Below are 21,604 nucleotides of genomic sequence, written 5' to 3' on the forward strand. Positions count from 1 at the left end.
TATTTGTGTGATGACATTCCATGCTAGGGAATTCAGTCAGTCCAGGCTTTTGTAGCAGATTCTTTTTCCATGGGGTAGGCTGTTTATCACAAGGGAGAACTTAGTTGTTTTTTTTTTAAGAGAGGGCAACATTTTCCTCTTTGATTGAACCACTCAAGAATAAATATATTTCTGTGGAAATTATGACTATGCTGAGTTTGGAGAGAGAAAGCCACATGTAACTTGGTGGATAGTCATCCTAAAATGTAATGTCTAGAAGAGTTCTAGGAAAGTGTTATATATAGGAAAATTGATTTTAACTTGTATAAATTGGATAAACTTCTAAAGCAGAACTTGTCAGTTTCCTTGAGTTGTTGATAAAGAAACATTTCAGTTCACATTAATGGATTTTAATAAAGGAACAAGATGGTCACACAAGTGCTTTTATTTTTCCTTCCTTCTTGCAGTTCTCTTTACAATGTTGAAGTAAGAGCTGTGTTTGCAGCTTCATAATGGATTTATTGACAAAAGCCTGCTGACATTAGGGATCATTCAAACTTGTAAAATTAGCAACATTTATTTTCAGTTGTTATGCTCAAAGGTTTTTACAGGCCATTTATATCTTTAGTTTGGTTTAAAGGAAAAATACTGCTTTGACAGTTTTTAATTCTAGATTTTTGGAAGGGACACAGAAGATACTTTAATGAGAGTGGGCTGGAACACTTTTTTGAGTACTTCATATGTATTCATGTGTGTTTGTGTATCTGACATGTACACATAAAGTAAGACTGTTGCACTAAATTAAAACATTTATGAAGACAGTTAACAAGACTGAACCAACAAAAGGAAAATTTTAAGGTGGGTGGAGAGGGTTATGGATTTTAATCTGAACATTTAGAGAAAACAGGTATTTTCATTTCTATAAAATCGGCATTTTGACAGATATTTAAAGGAAATGTTGTATGAACATCCAAGAAATTATCTAATTTGTATCTGAAATTGACATGAAGTTTCAGATTTTCTTAAATTTTTATTGTGCTTTATTTACCATATGTATTCCATGTTATGAGGTAATCAAGAATAAACTACTGTACACTGCAAATAATTTTAAAATGTACATTGCAAATAAAAATAATAATTTAATTTTTAAAATAATTTTGTCTCCTCTTTTAAAATTTACCCTGTAAATTTAATTCCTTCTTGAAGCCGTGTGAATTTTGCTTTACTTCTAGAGGGCTATTCCATCATCTGCACTACAAAGGAGCAGATTCTCATTCTATTTTAGTAATCTGGGAATGGCAAATATTTAGAAGAACTCCAATACAATGGCAGAGAGGGAAATTGAAGTGTGGTGGGATCTTGTCTTGTCTGCGCTACATTTAAAAGCATCTTTGTCTAGGGAGAGAAGAAGAAATATTGCAAATTTGCAGGTTAATATAAAAGAATTAATTTTTTCTCTTTGTAATTTATGAATGAATGGAGAAAATTATTCTCTGTATGTTTCTTTTGTTCCAATTTCAAAAATCCCTGTTATGTGTTTGACTTTTAGGCTATTTCTCATGTCTCTGACTTGGTTTTCTATAGAATTTGACAGAGCAGAGAAAGCATTTTATGATGGAATTATATGAATTCCTTCTCTTCTTATGACAGGCTAAACCTACTGGAAATAAATGGATGATGATAATTAAGAATATCTTTAAACATCAGAATAGTGCATTTATGTGAATATTTAGAAACTAATATATAGTGAAAATATTGAATATTGTAGAAACAAGGTAAATTTTTGTCAAGAAATTTTTCAGGAAGGATGCTGAAGTCTGTCACATGTAAAACTTCAGTGAAATAGGTAAGACTATGATTCGCCCAGGCTTTAGAACACATATGTGTATATATATATTAACATAGAAAAAATGCAGAATGTATGTAAATATAGAAAATATGTATATTTCCGCATAGCAAAGAAGCTTGTGGAATAGCATCATTACTTAAAGAAATGCCAGTTAAAATAAGGTAGGAGAATAATCCAAAATCACTGCAGATGGTGATTGCAGCCATGAAATTAAAAGACGCTTACTCCTTGGAAGAAAAGTTATGACCAACCTAGATAGCATATTGAAAAGCAGAGACATTACTTTGCCAACAAAGGTCCATCTAGTCAAGGCTATGGTTTTTCCAATGGTCATGTATGGATGCTAGAGTTGGACTGTGAAGAAAGCTGAGTGCTGAAGAATTGATGCTTTTGAAGTGTGGTGTTGGAGAAGACTCTTGAGAATCCCTTGGACTGCAAGGAGATCCAACCAGTCCATTCTGAAGGAGATCAGCCCTGGGATTTCTTTGGAAGGAATGATGCTAAAGCTGAAACTCCAATACTTTGGCCACCTCATATGAAGAGTTGACTCATTGGAAAAGACTCTGGTGCTGGGAGAGATTGGGGGCAGGAAGAAAAGGGGACGACAGAGGATGAGATGGCTGGATGGCGTCACTGACTCGATGGACATGAGTTTGAGTGAACTCCAGGAGATGGTGATGGACAGGGAGGCCTGGCGTGCTGTGATTCATGGGGTCGCAAAGAGTCAGACATGACTGAGAGACTGAACTGAACTGAAAATAATTTAATATCTTTTAAACTAAATTTTTTTTTGTTCTTTAGGTGATAAGGCCTGGTATCTGTCAGATTGTTGGATGCCGAGTGCAATTTGACAATGCAATTTAAGCTCTATAAATATGTTCATATCCTCTGACCCAGTGATTCCAAGCATGAAAATTTATGCTAAGAAAATAATTTAAAAGATGACAAAGAGGAAAGCAGCAACAACCAAGGGTGTACATATGTACAAAGCTTTTTACAGAAACATTACTTTTTTTAGTGTCCACATTTTTCATGATAAAGGTCATACATTGTATTTAGAGACAGACTATACAAGAGTTACAAGAAACAGTTGCATAGGTATAAGCATACACCAGTTAGTTAATTATACACATGTAATTAATAAATGTGTTTGCAAAAGGTTTATTGTGTCTCATAAATACATATGAGACTGGAAATACACAATGTGTCGTGATACATTTCTGTCCTTAAACAAGGGAACTGGACAGTATGCTACATTTGCTTCAGTCCAGTTCAGTTCAGTCACTCAGTCATGTCTGACTCTTTGTGACCCCATGAATCGCAGCACGCCAGGCCTCCCTGTCCATCACCAACTCCCGGAGTTCACTCAAACTCACGTCCATCGAGTCAGTGATGCCATCTCATCCTCTGTCATCCCCTTCTCCTCCTGCCCCCAGTCCCTCCCAGCATCAGAGTCTTTTCCAATGAGTCAACTCTTCACATGAGGTGGCCAAAGTACTGGAGTTTCAGCTTTAGCATCATTCCTTCCAAAGAATACCCAGGGCTGATTTTACAAGTAGACAAAATGCAAAATACATCTTCTGTACTCAAATGGAGGGCTATCACAGTAAAAGCTGAGAGGTCCTCCTCTGACTGTAGGAAAAGCTACCAGACTGACAGCACTTTGATGACAAGAACTCATTTTGTCTTACTAATCTGGAGTAAGACTACTCACCTGGAGAGTAGTTAGTTGACTAGCAGTAAATGATTACTATTTGGATCTGTCGTTTTTTGTTTTTTTTTCCCCCTCAAAATCCTGGTCCCTAATTAGGTTCCCAAGGCCCTACTGGGTGACTGCATCACAGTCATGTGGGTTATTTAAAGATACAGTTTCTTAGGTCTCCCGCCTCTGGAATTCTTACTCATTCACATAAGCCCAGAGGCTTTTTTTTTTTTAACCTTTCATTTTTGAAATAATTTAAAACCTTCAGAGACTTTACAGGGTTTCCACTGACCTTTCACTCAGGATCCTTTGTTACTATTTGTATTCAGTTTGGGGTTTTTGTTTTTTGTTTTGTGATTATGGTGAAACATCTTAGACATCCTATGAGTCAGAGCAGTACAAAACAGTACACTCTGAGAAGTGTGAGTCTTATTTTTAAAAAGTCCCCCAGATGATTCTGATATTCAGCTGTTTTCAGAACCACTCAGTAGTTTAGCACATAGGCTTTGAAGTCAGACCTGAATTTAAATGCACTTTCTCTCAGGTAGGTAATGGAAGTAGTTACTTTCCCTCTCTGAGCTTCTGATTCCTACTTCTATGGGTTGTTGTGAGGATATAAAAATATACATGAAATGTTCATGACAATGCCAGCAGAGAGTGGGAACCCACATAATAGTTGTATTTATTCTCTCATACATCAGTTAGCAAATATTGATTGCAATGCTGCTAAGTACTGAGGCACTATACTGTTTCCCAGTGATACAAAATACCTAAGACATGTTCATGGCCCTTGAGTAGTTCACATTTTAGGGGGCTCGTAGCAGTTTTTCAGAAAATACAATGACTGTTTCTTACACGAATGTGCAGTGTAAGAGGCTAAGGTAATAATTAAGTCATGATTTTATGGAAGCTTTTCTCTAGAAAGACTAAGTATCATGGTTCAAAAACATCTAGAGAAACACATAGTTATGCATCTCTGACTCTCAAATACACATCCTTTTAGGGTTTTAAAAATGTATAGATATCAGACCGTTTGAAGTTGAATTTTCCAGTGAGTGCCTGTAGACAGGTGATAAACGTTCTTAGGTACTTAGGTTCTTAGGTACTAGACTTTTAAGTGATAAATACGTCACTTCTTTTAGAGCAGTGTTTTTATTATTTTTTAACAGCATTTCTCCTATGACTTTTTTTTCCAAACTTATTTTTTTTTTAACTTTGAATTTTATATTGAGATAAAGTTGACATACATAGGCTTCCCAGGCAGTGCTAAAGCATCCACTTGCCAATGCAGGAGATGCAAGAGACACAGGTTTGATCCGTGAGTTGAGAAGATCCCTGGAGTAGGAAATGCAACCTGCTTCAGTATTCTGGAAAAGTACGTGGACAAAGGAGCCTGGCAGGCTATAGTCCATGGAGTCACAAAGAGCTGGACACAACTGAGCACACACATGCACACATAACACATTGTATACACTTAAGGTGTACAGCGTAATGATGTGATATACATACATCACAGAGTGATTACCGCAGTAAGTTTAGTGAACTTCCATTACCTCACATAGATACAAAATAAAAGAAAACTAAAAAAATTTTTTCCTCGTGATGAAAGTTCAGGATTTACTTTCTTAACAAGTTTCATATATATCACAGAACAGTGTTAACGATATTTATCATGTTGTACATTACATCCCTGATATTTATCTTATAATTTGATCTTGTATATGATTCTCTTTGCTTCCTGACCTGGATATCCATTTTCTTTACCAGGTTAGGAAAGCTACTACTACTAAGTCACTTCAGTCGTGTCCGACTCTGTGTGACCCCTAGACGGCAGCCCACCAGGCTCCCCCGTCCCTGGGATTCTCCAGGCAAGAACACTGGAGTGGGTTGCCATTTCCTTCTCCAATGCATGAAAGTGCAAAGTGAAAGTGAAGTCGCTCAGTCGTGTCTGACTCTTAGCGATCCCATGGACTGCAGCCTACCAGGCTCCTCCATCCATGGGATTTTCCAGGCAAGAGTACTGGAGTGGGGTGCCATCGCCTTCTCCGGTTAGGAAAGCTATTAGCCATTATGTCTTCAGATATGTGCTCTGCCGTTTTCTCTGTCTCTCTCCTCCTTCTGGGACCCCTATAATGCAAACGTTAATATGCTCTCTGTTGTCTCAGAGGTCTCCTAAACTGTCCTCAAGGTTTTCCATTCTTTTTTCTTTTCTGTCTCAGCTTGAGTGATTTTCCCTGCTGTGTCTTTGCTTTAATCATCTGTTCCTCTGTATCATCTAATCTACTGTTGATTCCTTCCACTGAATTTTTTATTTCAGTTAGTGTGTTCTTTAGTTATTCTTTGTATTTTTGAACTCTGTTGAAGTTTTCACTGTATTCTTCTCCCAGGTTCATTGAACTTCTTTATGATCATTACCTGGAAATCTTTATCAGGTAGATTGCTTATCTCACCTTTGCTAGTTTTTCTTTTGAGGTTTTATTCTTGTTCCTTCTTTTAAAAAATATTCCCGTATTGCCTTATTTTTTTTCCCGATTCTCTGTTTTTATTTGAATATATTAGGTAGGTTGGTTATGGTCCCCATCCTGGAGAAGTGGACTTATGTAGGTGATGTCCTGTGGCATCCTGCAGCACACTCCCTTCTGTTCACCAGAGCTGTGTTCTCTAGGGGTGCCCACTGTGTGGCTGTGTGGGTTCTTCTGTCATGGCGGGGTTGACTACTGTGGGAATGCTGGTAGTTGTGACTGGCTCCCAACCCATTTGTTGTTCAGGCTCTGCCTAGTGTGAAGGCTGCTGACTACTGGAGGGCAGAGCTGGGTCTCGGGACTGGTCTGCTCATGAGTGGAACCAGTCTGAGGTGACTGGCTGTGAGTCTGGGTCCCAGAGCTGGCGTTGGCCAGCTGGTGGATGGGTCTCTGGTTGGGGTTGTCCGAGGGCTGGTGCCACCCACTGGTGGGCAGGGCTGGGTTCTGGGGAGTACTGATCCTGGTGCAGGCTCTTGAGAGGTGGGGCCATGTTCCAGTGTGTCTGCCTGCACAGCCTGGGGAGTTCTGGTCCGAGTGCCAGCCCACCGGTGGACAGAGCTGAGTCTCAGGGTCTCTGGCTGCAGGCCTGGGGTTCCAAAAGCTAGTGTCAGCCTGCAAATGGGCAAGACTAGATTCCAGCTGCTGAGGGACTCCTGAGTGTCTCCTACTCCTGCTGGTTTTCTAGTGATTAAGGCTATGTTCCTGTGCAGCCAGCTGCTTGACCTAAGGGGCTTTAGGACTGGTGCTGACCAGCTGCTGGGTGAGTTTGAATCTTGGCACTAATAAGCTAGAGGGAATGCTCCAAAATGACGCTTGCCAAGACCAAGATCCTCCTGGTAGACTGAGCTCCCCAAATGGCAGTTGCCAGTGTCTGTGTCTTTAGAGTGAATCTTTGCCTAAGCAGTTGCCTGCGCTTCTCTGAGGGGCTCTCCTAGATCTGAAAGTAGATCTGATCCAGGGTCCTTTCAAATTATTGCTTCTGCCCTGATGTCAGAGCATGTGAGATTTTGTGTGCACTCATTAAATTGGAACGTCTGTTACTCATAGCCCTCTGCCTTTCCCAAAAGCAAGGCCTTCTGGCCTTCAAAGCCAGACATTCTCAGGGCTCATATTCCAGTCTTAGGACCCCCAGGCCAGTTAGCTTGAACCTGATGTGAGGCTTGGACTTCTTGCTTCTAGGGGAGAACCTCTATAGTTATCCCATTTGTGGTCACCTCCCTGGGGGTGTGGATCTTGACTATCCGTCTCCACCTCTCTTATCTCTCTTTGTGTCTTCCGTTGTAGGAGATCTTTTTCTGTTAGTCTTCCCTTTTTCATTGCTAGTTTCTCTGTAAACAGTTGTAACTTTGATGTGCCCCTGGGAGAAGGTTTGCTCAGGATCTTCTTGCTCTTACCATTTTGGCTGCACACCCAGTGCTTCCCAATTTTAATATGCATACAGATCATGTGAACGTCCAATTTAAAAGATTTCAAGTTAGTAGATCTGGCGGAGGGACTGAGAATATGCATTTACAACAAGCTGCGGATTCAGTGACGTGGGTTACACTTTGAATAACAAGAGTTTATTGCACTGGCTTTGAAATCATATACTTACTGGCCTTGAAACTCAGTTCTTCAGCTTCTTAGATACATGCATTTATTAAGGAGTAATTTCACTCTATGTGCATATTGTACTTTGAATTATTAGCTATTGAAGTTACCACTTACGGTGTTTTAAGATTTTAAATTAACACTTGGTACGTGAAGGCAAACCTCTAACAACAAATGGGTAGAATTGAAAAATAAGTGCCAACATTTGGTAATGCAGCTAAAGATGTGTGCTCCTTCAATTTGGATCTGTATATCATTTGTGAGATTTTATTCCCCACTGTGACAGCCACTAGAAGTAATTAATAAACTGAAATTGGAAGCTGACTTACAAATCCCTTTATCACAAAGGGTTAAATCAAGATTTTCTTTAAAAAAGCATATGTAACACTCGACCACTGTATTAATATATAAATAATAAAACAATGTTTTGTGAAACAGTTTTGGAGCCATTAATAAATACAATGCTTACTTTAATGTGTTATTTCCTTCATCTTTCCTTTAAAATTTTCTAATTTGTATGTGTTTAAGTTTATCTAATTTCTTGGTATAGACGTTCACCTCTATAATTTACATTCTAAACTGGGGGTATGTGCACAAGAATACTTTGCTCATGGTGGGGTGGAAGAAAAAAGTTTAGAGTCTTCCGCTGTGTAGCACAGAAAAGATGACTTTCTTTTGGAAACAAACAAACAAACAAACAAACAGAGGGCAGATGTTAATAGCTTGCCACCTCTACTAAATAAAAATCTCATTAGGGTACTTTCAAGGTGTCTGATACTGAGACGTTCTTTATGACCACCCCATGTGGTTTAGCTTGAATTTGGTGCTTGTCATTCAGAAGTAAATATTTATGGCAATACAGGATCCCTTCCACCATAACACATCCCCCCGCCCCCACCACAACAGAGGAAAATGGATCTTTAAGTGATTAATTAGTGTGCTACATTAGTTAAATTAATTTGTCCTAGTCCCAATTAATGAGACTCCTGGGATCCTCAAAACACAAAATAATTATTATAGGGACATTATAGGGCTATAAATATAAATGAATTAACTCACCCAGACACTGTGAAAATGCAAGTTGCTTAGGTTTTATTTATTCTAAGCCCACATCTAAGTCTCTGATATATTTCTTTTCCTTAGCACTGTCCTTTCAATCTTTACCTAGTCGTTTCCTCCTCTCTAAACCAGAGGCTGTCAAAAGTTTTGATCTGTAGAACCCTTTATACTATTAAAATTGGTTGAGGACCTCAAGGAGCTTTTGTTTATGTGAGTTATATCTATCAATCAATCTTTGCCATGATAGAAATAAAAACAATTTAAAAGTATTCAGTAAGTCATTAAAAAATAAACCTGTTACATGTTTACATAAATAACATATTTCATGTAAAATAACTATTTCTCAAAATAAAAAATTAGAGTAGTGGCATTACTGTACACTGTTTACAAATATCTTTATGATATGGCTTAATAGAAGACATCTGGGTTTTCCTAGCTGCCTTTACATTCCATTTGTTGCAATATTGCACATCATGTGGCCTCTAGAAAACTTCATTGGCCACTCGAGAGAAAGAGTGAAGAAGGAACGTAATGACTTGATATTGTTATAGTTTTGATCTTTTAGATCCCCTAAAAGGGTCTCTCAGACCTACAGGTGCTGCCTTCCTCCCTAAGCTAAGGAGGGTGTTGCCATGGCTGCCCAGGACCTCCAAAAAGCTCGATCTGCTTTTCTGAAGAGGTTTGCCAGGAGCATAATTAGGGGATGCTTTGGAGATGCAGCCATCCCCTCCATTTTACTCTCCCTGATTATGTCATAACTTCATTCTCAAGCACTCTGATGTCTCACAAGCTCCTGGTTTATATCTCTGCTAAGTGCATAAACATGACATGAGTATCACTGACTCAGCGGACATTGAGTTTGAGCAGACTCAGGGAGATAGTGAAGGAAAGGAAGCCTTGCGTGCTGCAGAGTCACAAAGAATCTGACACAACTTAGTGACTGAACAACAAGTACAGTAATGGTGGTCTTTTCCAAGTTGGCTGAAAATGACAAATGGATAGAATTTGCTCAGTTTTTAATTTTCTCGTAAGTTTTCATGTTACTACTTTCTGTTAGTAAACATTAAATGGTAAGACAAATAAACAGTTAAATCATATTATCCTTGATGATCATATAAAATTCATAAGCTTATTTTGTATTGTGATATATGAACCCTTGGTTGAGTTTTATTAAAAAAAATATATGCAGTAATATTGTCTGCTGTGAAATCATCCCTGATTTGTATGGCAGAATTAAACATACCCTGTTTTATAATCTCTCTCCAAGAGTCAGCATGATATCTCATAAATAGCATCATGATATTCTGGTGCTATTCCCTATAAGTAAGAAAACCCTTGTAGAAGGCAACTTGGAAGGAGATGTATAAGCTTAAACCAGTGTATTTAATATAGTATATAGAGTCCTGCCATCGCTATCTCCAGTATAGGGAGATAGAGGGATGAAGGAAAAGATTAGTCAGTGATACCTCTCATTGGATAATGGTGCTGATGCACTTTTTTCTGCTGCAGATGACGAAGAGAGCTTGCTACTGCTACTGCTGCTAAGTCACTTCAGTCGTGTCCGACCCTGTGTGACCCCATAGACGGCAGCCCACCAGGCTCCCCCGTCCCTGGGATTCTCCAGACAAGAACACTGGAGTGGGTTGCCATTTCCTTCTCCAATGCATGGAAGTGAAAAGTGAAAGTGAAGTCCCAGTGGCAGATGTGACTTAGTTAGTGCTGAGAGATCACCTGAGACAGGAAGCAGAGCAATATCCTGAGGTTTATTAGGTAACACTCCACATGACGGGGGCTTCTCCTGGTAGCTCAGCTGGTAAAGAATCTGCCTGCAGTGCAGGAGATCCTGGTTTGATCCCTGGCTTGGGAAGATCCCCTGGAGAAGGGAAAGGCTACCTACGCCAGTATTCTGGCTTTGAGAATTCCATGGGATCCAGATGATGTGGGCAGCTGCCACACCCATTAGTTTGCACTTGCTTTGTCTACCATTCATGAAATGTTTATTGAGTACTTACTATGTGCTTTAAGATTACATTGAAAAAGTCAACAAAGCCCCCAAATTTATTTTCAGACAAAGCTCCACTGACTCTAAAAAGACAGAGTTTAGACCTTTCTGGTAAATAATACCTGCATTTCTTCCCTAAGGAGGATTAATTCAGTATTGGAGGCTACTGAGCACAAATGTGTGACTGGCTGGGGGCCAGCTCTTTGAAGTTCCTTAACTTGCACAGACTAACCCTGTCAATTCCAAAGGTATAGGAAGCTGGAGTGTACTTTGATGTCAGAACTGTTTTGAGAGACCATCTTCTGTTGCGTTTCCTTTGAAGCAGAGTGACTCAAGGCAATCTTTGCTTACATGGGGCCAATCATCTGACCTAGAAAGCCTAGAAAGAAAAAAATCCTTTGCCAAAAGGGAGTTGAAAATAGCTACAAGTGATTTGAAACATCATGTTTACTTAAAGAGTTTCCAGAGAGATCATTTGGAGTTAATCTGATTTACTTAAAGGCAGAGGATTAGTTGTTCAAAATGATTCCTTATGGGAATTTATAGTTCGATGTAATCCGTCTCTCAGAATTCTCAGGCACCGACGCATTTAACATCAGACATTTTTGGGACGGGCCAGTTTATTGATAAATGCACAGCTCTACGTAAACACAGAGTGTGTAGTTGAGATATTTTTAAAAGTCAGCCAAAAAGGACTTTAAATGAGAAAAAGAAATCACAGAAGCTGAAGGTCCAGTTGCAGAGATACCAAGTGATCAGGTTTCTTCGTAATGTCAGGTTAATGGGAAACTGGAAACTGAAAGCTGGTGTGTGTTACCCTCTTCCACCTTAAAATGTTGCTTGTTAAGACAGGCACATTTTTAAAATACTTGTTTGAATATCTGAAGTACAAGCCCTTATTTTCCTGCCTGTTTGTCATCCTTCTTATTGGCTTTTCTTCTGATCATAGCCAGAGCATCTGGATATTTTTGGGATAGTCGAGATTAAAAGAAACTTGTCAAGGCATTTTCTTCTTCATTATGCTGAAATTCGTGGTTTAAAATACTTGTTAGTTTCAGGCATAAAAATTTCCTGAACTGGATAATTATTTATAAATATTCATTTTATTTTTAATATTTTCATTTTTAAAATAATGATGTCTTTGAGAATGGAAACAGTGCTTTTGTCCTAATTTAGCAGGTCAGAACAGGGTGTAGAGGTCATAGTAGCAGAGAAGTGACACTGCTGACCCGTTATCATTTGATTGTGTCAGTCACTAATCTGAGTTATTGACCCTGCGTTCAGACTGGTGCACTTCTGAGTCCTTGGCTACAAATCCTTGGAATGTTATTGACTGTGGGACTTCAAGGAGTTCACAATTTTGGGTGGGTTTGCAAAGTGGCTCTGCCTGAATGTTAGGAAGAGGTTGGCATTTAATACCATTTGTGTCATTTAAGAGCCTTTCTCTGGGATCACTGATTCAATGGACATAAGTTTGAGCAAGCTCTGGGAGACGGTGAAGGATAGGGAAGCCTGGTGTGCTATAGTCCATGGGGTCACAAAGAGCTGGACATGACTAAGCAACTGAACAACAACAAAGAGCATTTCTAGGAGATGGTTCTATCAGTTCAGTTCAGTTCAGTCACTCAGTCGTGTCCGACTCTTTGCGACCCCATGAATCGCAGCACGCCTGGCCTCCCTGTCCATCAACTCCCGGGGTTCACTCAGACTCACGTCCATGGAGTCAGTGATGCCATCCAGCCGTTTCATCCTCTGTCATCCCCTTCTCCTCCTGCCCCCAATCCCTCCCAGCATCAGAGTCTTTTCCAATGAGTCAACTCTTCGCATGAGGTGGCCAAAGTACTGGAGTTTCAGCTTTAGCATCATTCCGTCCAAAGAAATACCAGGGCTGATCTCCTTTAGAATGGACTGGTTGGATCTCCTTGCAGTCCAAGGGACTCTCAAGAGTCTTCTCCAACACCACAGTTCAAAAGCATCAATTCTTCGGTGCTCAGCCTTCTTCACAGTCCAACTCTCACATCCATACATGACCACAGGAAAAACCATGGTTTTATAGAGTTACCCAAAACAGTCACAACATGGCCCTACTTGAGTTTCCCCCATTCACTGCTAAGCGATGGGTGTGCAGTGGAGAGAAAGGCCCACTAGTAATCTTTAGTTTTATACTAGCCGGTTGTACTAGCCAATCATAATAAGCATCACTTGTGATATACAGGCTGAGTACTACCTGTAGGACATGAATGAGTTGAAGCATATCACTACATGCAAACATATATAATATGTTTTATTAAACCACCTTTTAAAAAGTAAACATGTCAAGCTATTATGTGTTGGACAAACAAATCTTAAGAAGGAAAGAATCTTTAAAGCAGAATTTTTTGTGATGTTTTTGTTGATTGAAAAGAGTTAAAAGTTCTACTTTCAGTAATTTTTTTTCTGGAATAAGGGAATGCTGAGGGTGTAGAAATTAGAATTTCAGTAATGGGAGAGTATTTTTAAATTTCGAGTTTTTCAATGTTTTTATCGGAGTGTATTCTGATAACAGAATAAATTATGCTGCACATTGAAGATAGCAGATAAATCAGGAAGTGTTTAGATAATCCTTGTTTTCTCCCACAACTGGGAGAGAGCAACTAGATCTTCCTAAACATCAACAGTGTTAACTTTTATCAGAACTATGAAAATTTTAAGATTTCTTTTTATATCATTTTGTTAACTACCTTATCTTGAGTGACTGGTTTTGTTCAGTTTTTTTTTTTTTTTTCCTGTTTGAAAGACTTGTAAGAAATTTCTTAATTTCTTTGGTTGTTTGCTTCTTTTTAATCTTAAAACATGTAATAGAAATGTTTTTTCCTGAGATTCTGATAAAAATACATGTTATACTTTGAGTAGCACCTGCTTTATATTTCTGATAATGTGATTTGGGGAAAAGGTGTTGGGATCTTTGTGAGGTCAAAAATGTTTAAGGTTAAGAGTGAGAGAAGGAAAAACTTTCAAAATCTAAGGAAGCTAGTATTAAATAAATTGATGTTTAATCTACTGAAAGCCAGGGTTTTGTTTGGTATCCAGATAACTTTTATGCTTTGTCTGTTGAATGGAATAATGATAGAGGAATCTGTTTTCCCCTGAATAAGTGCTTTTCTGCAGTTCCTAAAGATTTGTGTTTAAAAGGAACTCTTTCAAGAGATCTTCAGATTAGAGGTGACAGAATACAAACAGTAGCATTTGGACACTATCTCTTGGCTTTTGTAGTACTGTTTTTCTTCCAAATGTAGTTTTTAGTTGGTTTATCATTTTCTGCATGTGACGATTTTTCTTATAGTTGTAGTCACATGCTCTTCAGCTACATGAAATATATACGCTTGGGGGCAAAGTGTACAAGAAACGTAGAAAAAGGAAAATACCTATTGCATTAGAGACACAGGATAATGGCTGAAAGTAATTTTAAAAAATGTCTTAATGTTGCTGGTATTACCTCAGCAATACATAGCATTCAAAGGAAGACAATTTATGTTTTTGACAATCTTGAAAAAAAATTTTTAGAGCCTTTTCCATTTTGCTGTTTTAGAAAAGAAATCTTTACGAAGAAAATGGTAAGTTTTATATCCTCATTCCAAGAATTTAAATAATTTTGAGATCAGCCATAGCTGGGCCTTTTGAGTTCTTTTGTTGGCAAATATTCTTAAATATTAAATATCAAGTGGAAAGCAGAGGCAAATTGATAAATAAAATATTCTTACTGTAAAAGATTTACTATATTATATGAAAGGTTACAATCTCCAAACTTTTAGTATATTTAAACTTCCTGATAATGATATGCTTGTCATTATTAAATAGGTTCATTCATTCATTTATTCAACATATATAATTATTATTTTTATTTGTAACTTATAAGTTTAATATTATATATATTTGTTACTTTAGACATTCTAGTATAGCTTGGTAAAGCTATTTTCCAGGGTTAACATCTCTATACCAATGTAAAAAGGAAGATGCATTATCTAGAATGATTGAAAATGGGATATTTTAAAATTGAATGGTAGATGAAACTTATCTATTGTGAATTATGCAAACTACAACCTGTCAGAGTGGGAAATGACATAGCTCATAACTCAAGAATAGGGAGGGCATCCTGGGAATACGTTAAGTTTTGAATTAGTCATGTCTTTTCATGGACATATTCCTTCTGTTTGGAGCAAAGATTACCATTGTTGTCTGAACATATATAATTACAGAGTGCTTTCATATGACCATATAGCTTCCTATATATATGTTGAGCACTGGAGACACAGTCACTAGTGAGCAAAACTGTCACAGGTTTTCATCTTAGAGTGTATTTATGCCTTAGTTCATTTAATAGATAACTACTGAACACCAACCATGTACCAGGCGCTGTTCTACAAGCTGGAGTTATGCTCTGTGAAGGGAGAAACACGTGATAAATAAGGATGTAAATAAATGATTATGATCATTTCAGGTGGGGATCAGTGCTTCAAAGACAGTAATGCAGGGAAAACTAATCATGTACATGTGCTGATCTATTTGATGGACTAGTCGAGGAGATAAAAACCAGTACAGTGAGTCATGCAGACAAGTCTGATGAATGCCATAAAAGAAGAGTAAAGAGTGTTGTGAGACCATGTCCATTTTGAGGGAGTCAGGGAAAACTCTCTGGAGGAAGTGACATTTGAGCTAAGATCTGAGTGATGTCTACATGTGTTAGTTTCCAAGGGCTGCCATAACAAGTGCCACAGACTGCATGGCTTAAACAATAGAAACTGTTTCACAGTTCTGGAGACTAGAAGTCTGAGATCAAGGTGTCCGCATGGTTGGTTGCTTCTGAGGGCTTTGAGGGAGAATGGGTCCCATCCCTCTCTCCCAGCTTCTACCGATTTGCTGGCAGTCCTTAGTGTTCCTTGCCTTGTAAACACATCACCTTGACCTCTGCCTTCATCTTCACATGACAGTCTCCCTGTGTGCATGTCTGTGTCCACACACTTTTTTCGTAAGGACACCAGCCATATTGGATTAGAGGCCCACGCTCCTTCATATGACCTCATTGTAACGAATTATTCTGCATCAGCCCTATTTCCAAATGAAGTCCCACTCTGAGGAACTAGGGATTAGGATCTCAACATATACATTTAACGGGAATACAACTCAATCCATAGCAGCAGGAGTTAGCAAAGTGAGGAAGAGTAGAGGGGAAAACATCTTTTTAGGAAGTGAGAACACCTCTTTGAAGGTCTTGCATTAGAAAGAAGCATGGCTCATTCAGGGAACAATCTGTAGCTGAAGCAGAGAAACTTCAGAGCAAAGGTGTAGTGAGATGATTCCAGAAATATTTTGAAGGTAGAGTAGATAGGTAGGATATCATGGCCCACTGAATATGGTGTGAAGGAATGGATAATCAAAGATAACTTCCTGCATCTCTAGTCTTGTTGAGTTAAAGTGCTATTTCATTTCCAGGTAAAGATACTCAGGAGACAGAAATTTGTATCAGCAGGTCAAGAGAGAGCTGAGGCTACAGATAAGGATTTAGAAGTCAACTGAGCTTAGTGTTAGTGTTAGTTGCTCAGTCATGTCGAACTCTTTGTGACCCCATGGACTGTAGCCCACCAGGCTCCTCTGTCTATGGAATTCTCCTGGCAAGAATACTGGAGTGGGGTGCCATTTCCTTCTCCAGGGGATCTTCCTGGATCACGAGTCGAACCCGCATCTCCTGCATTGGTAGGCGGGTTTTTTGTCACTGAGCCACCAGGGAAGCCTGAGTGATTCACTTGTTGCTTGCTAAGTCGCTTCAGTGGGTGTCTGACTCTGTGCAACACTATGGACTGTAGCCCACCAGGCTCCTCTGTCCATGGGATTTCCCGGGGAAGAATACTGGAGTGGGTTGCCATGCCTTTCTCCAGGGGATCTTCCCCACCCAGGGATCAAACCCGGGTCTCCCGCATTGCATTGAGGTCAGAGTTAGCTAAAATGACTCGGGAAGAGTGTTCTAGATGAAAGGGCTGGGACTTACTTAGAACCTTGAAAAAAACCCATATTTAAAGGGGAGGCCAGAACAAAAAGCCAACAAAAAGGCAAAAAGCAATATGCAGTTAAAAAAAAAAAAAAAAGCCTGGATGAAATACTACTTAGAAAACCAAGTTAGAAGAGAGTTTTGAGAAAGACTAGTTTGGCATCAAATTCTATACAAAGATCAAGTAGAGTAAGAACTGAAAAGAGGTCTCATTTGCCAATTCATTAGCAACCTTTAGTAAGACCAGACCCTGTAGAATGGTAAAAGTGGAAACTAGGGTTTCGTATGTTGAGTAGTGAAAGGCAAATGAGAAAGCAGAGGAGTAAAAATAAAAAATATATTTATACACTGTATTTATATACTTACACTGTAATCATACATTTATTAAGAACTGGCAGTGAAATGAAGGGGATAAGTAGGGGGGCACAAAATCATGTGGGTTTCAATCAACCACATGATCAGGAGCCAAGAGCAGAAAATCAGTGGGAGTGGGGGTAGGGGTCGGGGTGGGCAGTTATCGATAGGGAACCTAAGGAGAAGTGTTTTCATGTGGGGTTTGCTTTGTTTTTATCAGACACCAAATAGTGGAGAAATCAGCAAAATGGAGAAAGTTACAATGCTCCTATTAGAATTAAGGTTTAAGAATCAAGGCAGAGATTGTGGATTTAAAGGAGTTCATTGATACTGAGTCCAGAGCAAAAGCAGGAACCATTGACCCAGGGGGTTACAGGTTAAGATGCACGTTTCTGAGAACCTGGATAGGAGCACAGAGGAGAAAAGGGTTCCCAATCAGTCTTGCTTGTGGCTCTTGCCGTGTTTTAGTGTGTATTCCTAGTCCTGTCTACTGCTTATTGTGAATCATTCTTGGAAACAACATAAATATTAATAAGTTTATCCACATAGTCCACTTTGTATAATTCCAATGAGTGATGTCCCAAGAAATAACAAGTTTCAATAGCAAAATAAGTTCTTAAATTGGCGATTCAGACATGTGTTTCTATGTTATGTTATTAACCTGCTAGGAGATCCGAACATTATGTACTTCCCATACTGTCTAATAACATTTAGGTTTCCAGTGTTTGGTATTTTCCACAGGCTATAATTATTTGTAAATACATTAACAGAACAAATGCAAAGAAATGTGAATGTGGCCATGTAATACTTCACCATGAAATCAGAATCTGATGTGTCATCTGAATTAGCAAAGCACCATAGTATATATAGTATGACTTACCAGGTGGCGCTAGTGGTAGAGAATCTGCTTGCCAGTGCAGCAGATGCAAGAGACACAGGTTTGGGTCGGGAAGATCCCCTGGAGTAGGAAATAGCTACCCATTACAATATGCTTGCCTGGGAATCCCACGGACAGAGGAGCCTAGCAACCCCCATGGGGTTGCAAAGAGTCAGACACGACTGAGTGACTGACCACGCATGCTCACAAGTATAGTATATGGTTCCATTTACAGAGTTCTAGAACCGGCAAAAGTATTGTATGAATGCAGAAATGAGATCATTGGTAGCCTTGAGTGGGATACACTGGGGAGATTGACTATAAGAAGGTACAAAAAAACTTTCTGTGGTGCTGGAAATATTCTGTAGTTTGACTGGGTTTGTAGGAACATGGATGTATCTATCCATTTGTGAAAATTCATTCTACTATATACTTAAAATCTGTACTTTCTATTGTGTGTTAAATTATATTTCAGTAAAGTTGGTTAAAAATAAGAAAATGATGAAATTATTTTTAAAATAGTTAAAATATTGCTAGCATCTAGTTTTGTGTATTTTTGAAAAAGCATCTGTCACTTAAATTTATGGGGAGTTGGTCTGTATTTCTAGGATGCTTTATTAAACTTTCTGAGAGGCAATTCAATGATCCTGTCATGAATAATTTAATTTTGCACCTAATAGTTATAGTTAAATCCAGAAATAATGAGGTAGACCCCATTCCCTTGAGGAAACATTTCTTAACATCCATAGCTTTCACTTTGATTTGAATGTTTTTATATCTTAAAAATATGTACCAGTTTTATTATATTTACTCTGTTGTATTTTTAGAGGCTAAAGTTTTGGGGAGTTTTAGTCAAACTACACATGCCTTAAAAATAAGAGTATACCATTTTCGATTTACTTTCAAAAACATTCTAAATCTAATCTGAATCACAAGAATATGTCTTTTTCAATCCAAGTCTTAAATCTTCAGTCAGTAGTGCATTTTTACTGTCATTTTTTCTTTGGCTTTGTGTCTTGATGTCCTACAGATGAATTGTTGACATCCGATTTTCACTAGCCATGTTCTTTGAGGAAAAACATAAGCTTTCTTATTAAATCTTATTTGTAAAGTTCTGGTCACTTTCTCAGGGATTATAGCTCTTAGTAGATGGAAGAAATTTAACTGCAGGGACATAAACTTTGTTTTGAATGGAAAAAGTCCATACTAGCTGATATATTATAAAAGTTTAAACCAGTATCAAAGTTTCTTTTTCAGAGGTGGTAAAGAGAATTTTTTTTTTTAATTGAGGTCATACAGCAGAGAAGGAAACACAATTATTGAAGTTTCACCTTTATTTTTAAGAATGTGGCATAGAGTGTTCTTTAAAGAGTAAAAGTGATTCTGTTGAAAAACAAACGGAAAATTCTTAGATAATTTATAACTTCATAATTTATAACTCTCCTCCTGCTGAATTTTTAGTTTAATAATAGCAATAATAATCTTTTTCAATTAAAAATGCCTAATGGCTTAAAACATGTTTAGACGTGTCATCTCATGACCTACACATCAGAGCTGCTCACTGTGAAAGATATGGTTTTCATTTTTAACAGATAATGTGTGAGGTTGCATCAGGTTTGGCTGTATTACATTACTTTCATTCCCTTACATCTGTCTCCTATATATCTGAGCTCAGCTTTTGACTAGCTTAAATTAAATTATCCAGTTAGTGTACTTGGGTTTTTATTCTGGTTTTTCTAAGCATGCACTTAATGCTGAGTTAGTTTAACTCTTGTACTGTTTAGTCTTCAATGTTTCTGGAAAAAAGACTTAAATGTTTTCTTAGTAAATAAATTGTAAACACCTTTCAAAGCAGCTTCTATGTAAAATAACACTTTATATGAATATAGCCTTTTTTAGTTGATTCCGACAATAAGGCCATAAGAAAACCAAAGTTCACAGAAATTAAGTTTAAAACAGTCTTTCTATGTCATTGTGCTCTCTCCCCTAAATTTCAACCTATTGATTTTAGAGGGGAAATCAGGAAAAAAGTGTCTCAGATTCTAATGCTAAGAAAAAGTTTAAGATACTTTTTAAGGTGATTTGCTTTCAGTATCTGCCTGAGAAAATTAGAACATGTCTTCTAAGTTGAGGAATTATCTGTGATTTTCAAGTTGTGAAATGGTCAATAGTAATTAAAAAATGGTTGAGAGTAATTATGAGCATTAATTCTGAGTTTTATGTGGACCGAGTATGCAAAATAAAATCTCCATTTTAATTATGTGTTCGCTGCAAAGGGTGAGGGCCTTGTATTATATTGCCTGCCTTGAAGGAATGAGGGTATTTAATTAAAGCAAGAGGAAATTCAGTGTTACGTACTGTATAAAGCTGGCTTTTGCTGTAAGAAAAAATTTCAAAAAGCAATTGTTTAACACCCTCAAAGATTTCTGACTTTGAATTCAAATAATTATGAAGTTTAATAAAAGTATAATATATACTGTATAATTAAGAATTTAGTAAGATTAATTAAAATAAGTAAAATTCAAGTGGTTTAATTCCTAAAAGTACTAATAGGATTCATGTGTTGGATAGTATACATTTCCTTATTAACATAAATCCTGAGATTGAGATCGATAATACAATGGTTACGAGTTTAGGCTCAGGATTCAAACTGCCTAGGTTTGGGGGTCAGTCCTGCCACTTTCTCATTGTATAACCTCAGATAAGTTTTATTTTTCTCATTGAGAAATGAGGTTAGTCATAGTAATTGCCTCTACAGGTAACAATGAGGATTAAATGAAATAATATATGTGAAGAATTTATATCGTACATTCAAACTCAACATGATACAGTTAATGTGGATTATTATCTATGATATATGAGATACCTAAAAAGGAAATCCAGTTGATGAGTGGTTTTGACTTTACTGCACTCTTAAGTTTGTTGATTTTCAGTACTTCTGTTTTCTTTCTTCTGTTGGAAATCCTAGTAATGGATTAGTCAGAATATGGAAAAGTAGTGACTCTCAACAAATTAGTAAACTGGATGACACATAACTGGAGAGCAACACCCAAAATAACCAAGAACCTACTTTAAAAAAAAACAACAGACTTTATTTTTAGAGCAATTTTTTAAATTAACAGCAAAATTGAAAGGAAGATACAGGGATTTATCATACAACCCCTTTCCCCACACATGCACAGCTTCCTCGGCTTTCAGTACCCCCACCAGAGTAGTATGCTGTTACAAATGATGAACCTTTGTTGACACATTGTAATCACCTGAAGCCCAGAGCTTACATTACAGTTCACTCTTGGTGTTTACATTCCATGGGTTTGTATAAGTACTCATCATAATAGTATTATATAGAGTATTTTCTCTGCCCTAAAAACCTGTGCTTTGCCTTTTCATCTTTCCCTCCTCGCCTCAACCCCTGGCAACCACATTTTACTGTCTCCAAAGATTTGCCTTTTTCTAGAATGTCATATAGTTGGAACCAGTCAGATTGGCTCCTTTTACTTGCTAATATGAATTTAAGATCTCTTAGTTCTGTATTTTCATGGCCAGGCAGCTCATTCGTCTTTAGGGCTTAATAATACTCCAATGTCTGGATGTACAGCAGTTCGTTTATCTACTCATCTACTGAAAGACATTTTGATTCCTTCCAGA

At 37.8% G+C, this 21,604-nt stretch overlaps 1 protein-coding gene across 2 annotated transcripts in view; it reads left to right on the top strand.

Annotated features, from left to right (window-relative positions):
- Positions 1-21,604, top strand: part of DISP1 (dispatched RND transporter family member 1) — a 221,481-nt gene that overhangs the window by 99,372 nt on the left and 100,505 nt on the right. The window lies entirely within an intron of this gene.

Source organism: Bos indicus, chromosome 16 (assembly GCF_029378745.1).
Source record: "Bos indicus isolate NIAB-ARS_2022 breed Sahiwal x Tharparkar chromosome 16, NIAB-ARS_B.indTharparkar_mat_pri_1.0, whole genome shotgun sequence".
NCBI classification, from domain to species: domain Eukaryota; kingdom Metazoa; phylum Chordata; class Mammalia; order Artiodactyla; family Bovidae; genus Bos; species Bos indicus.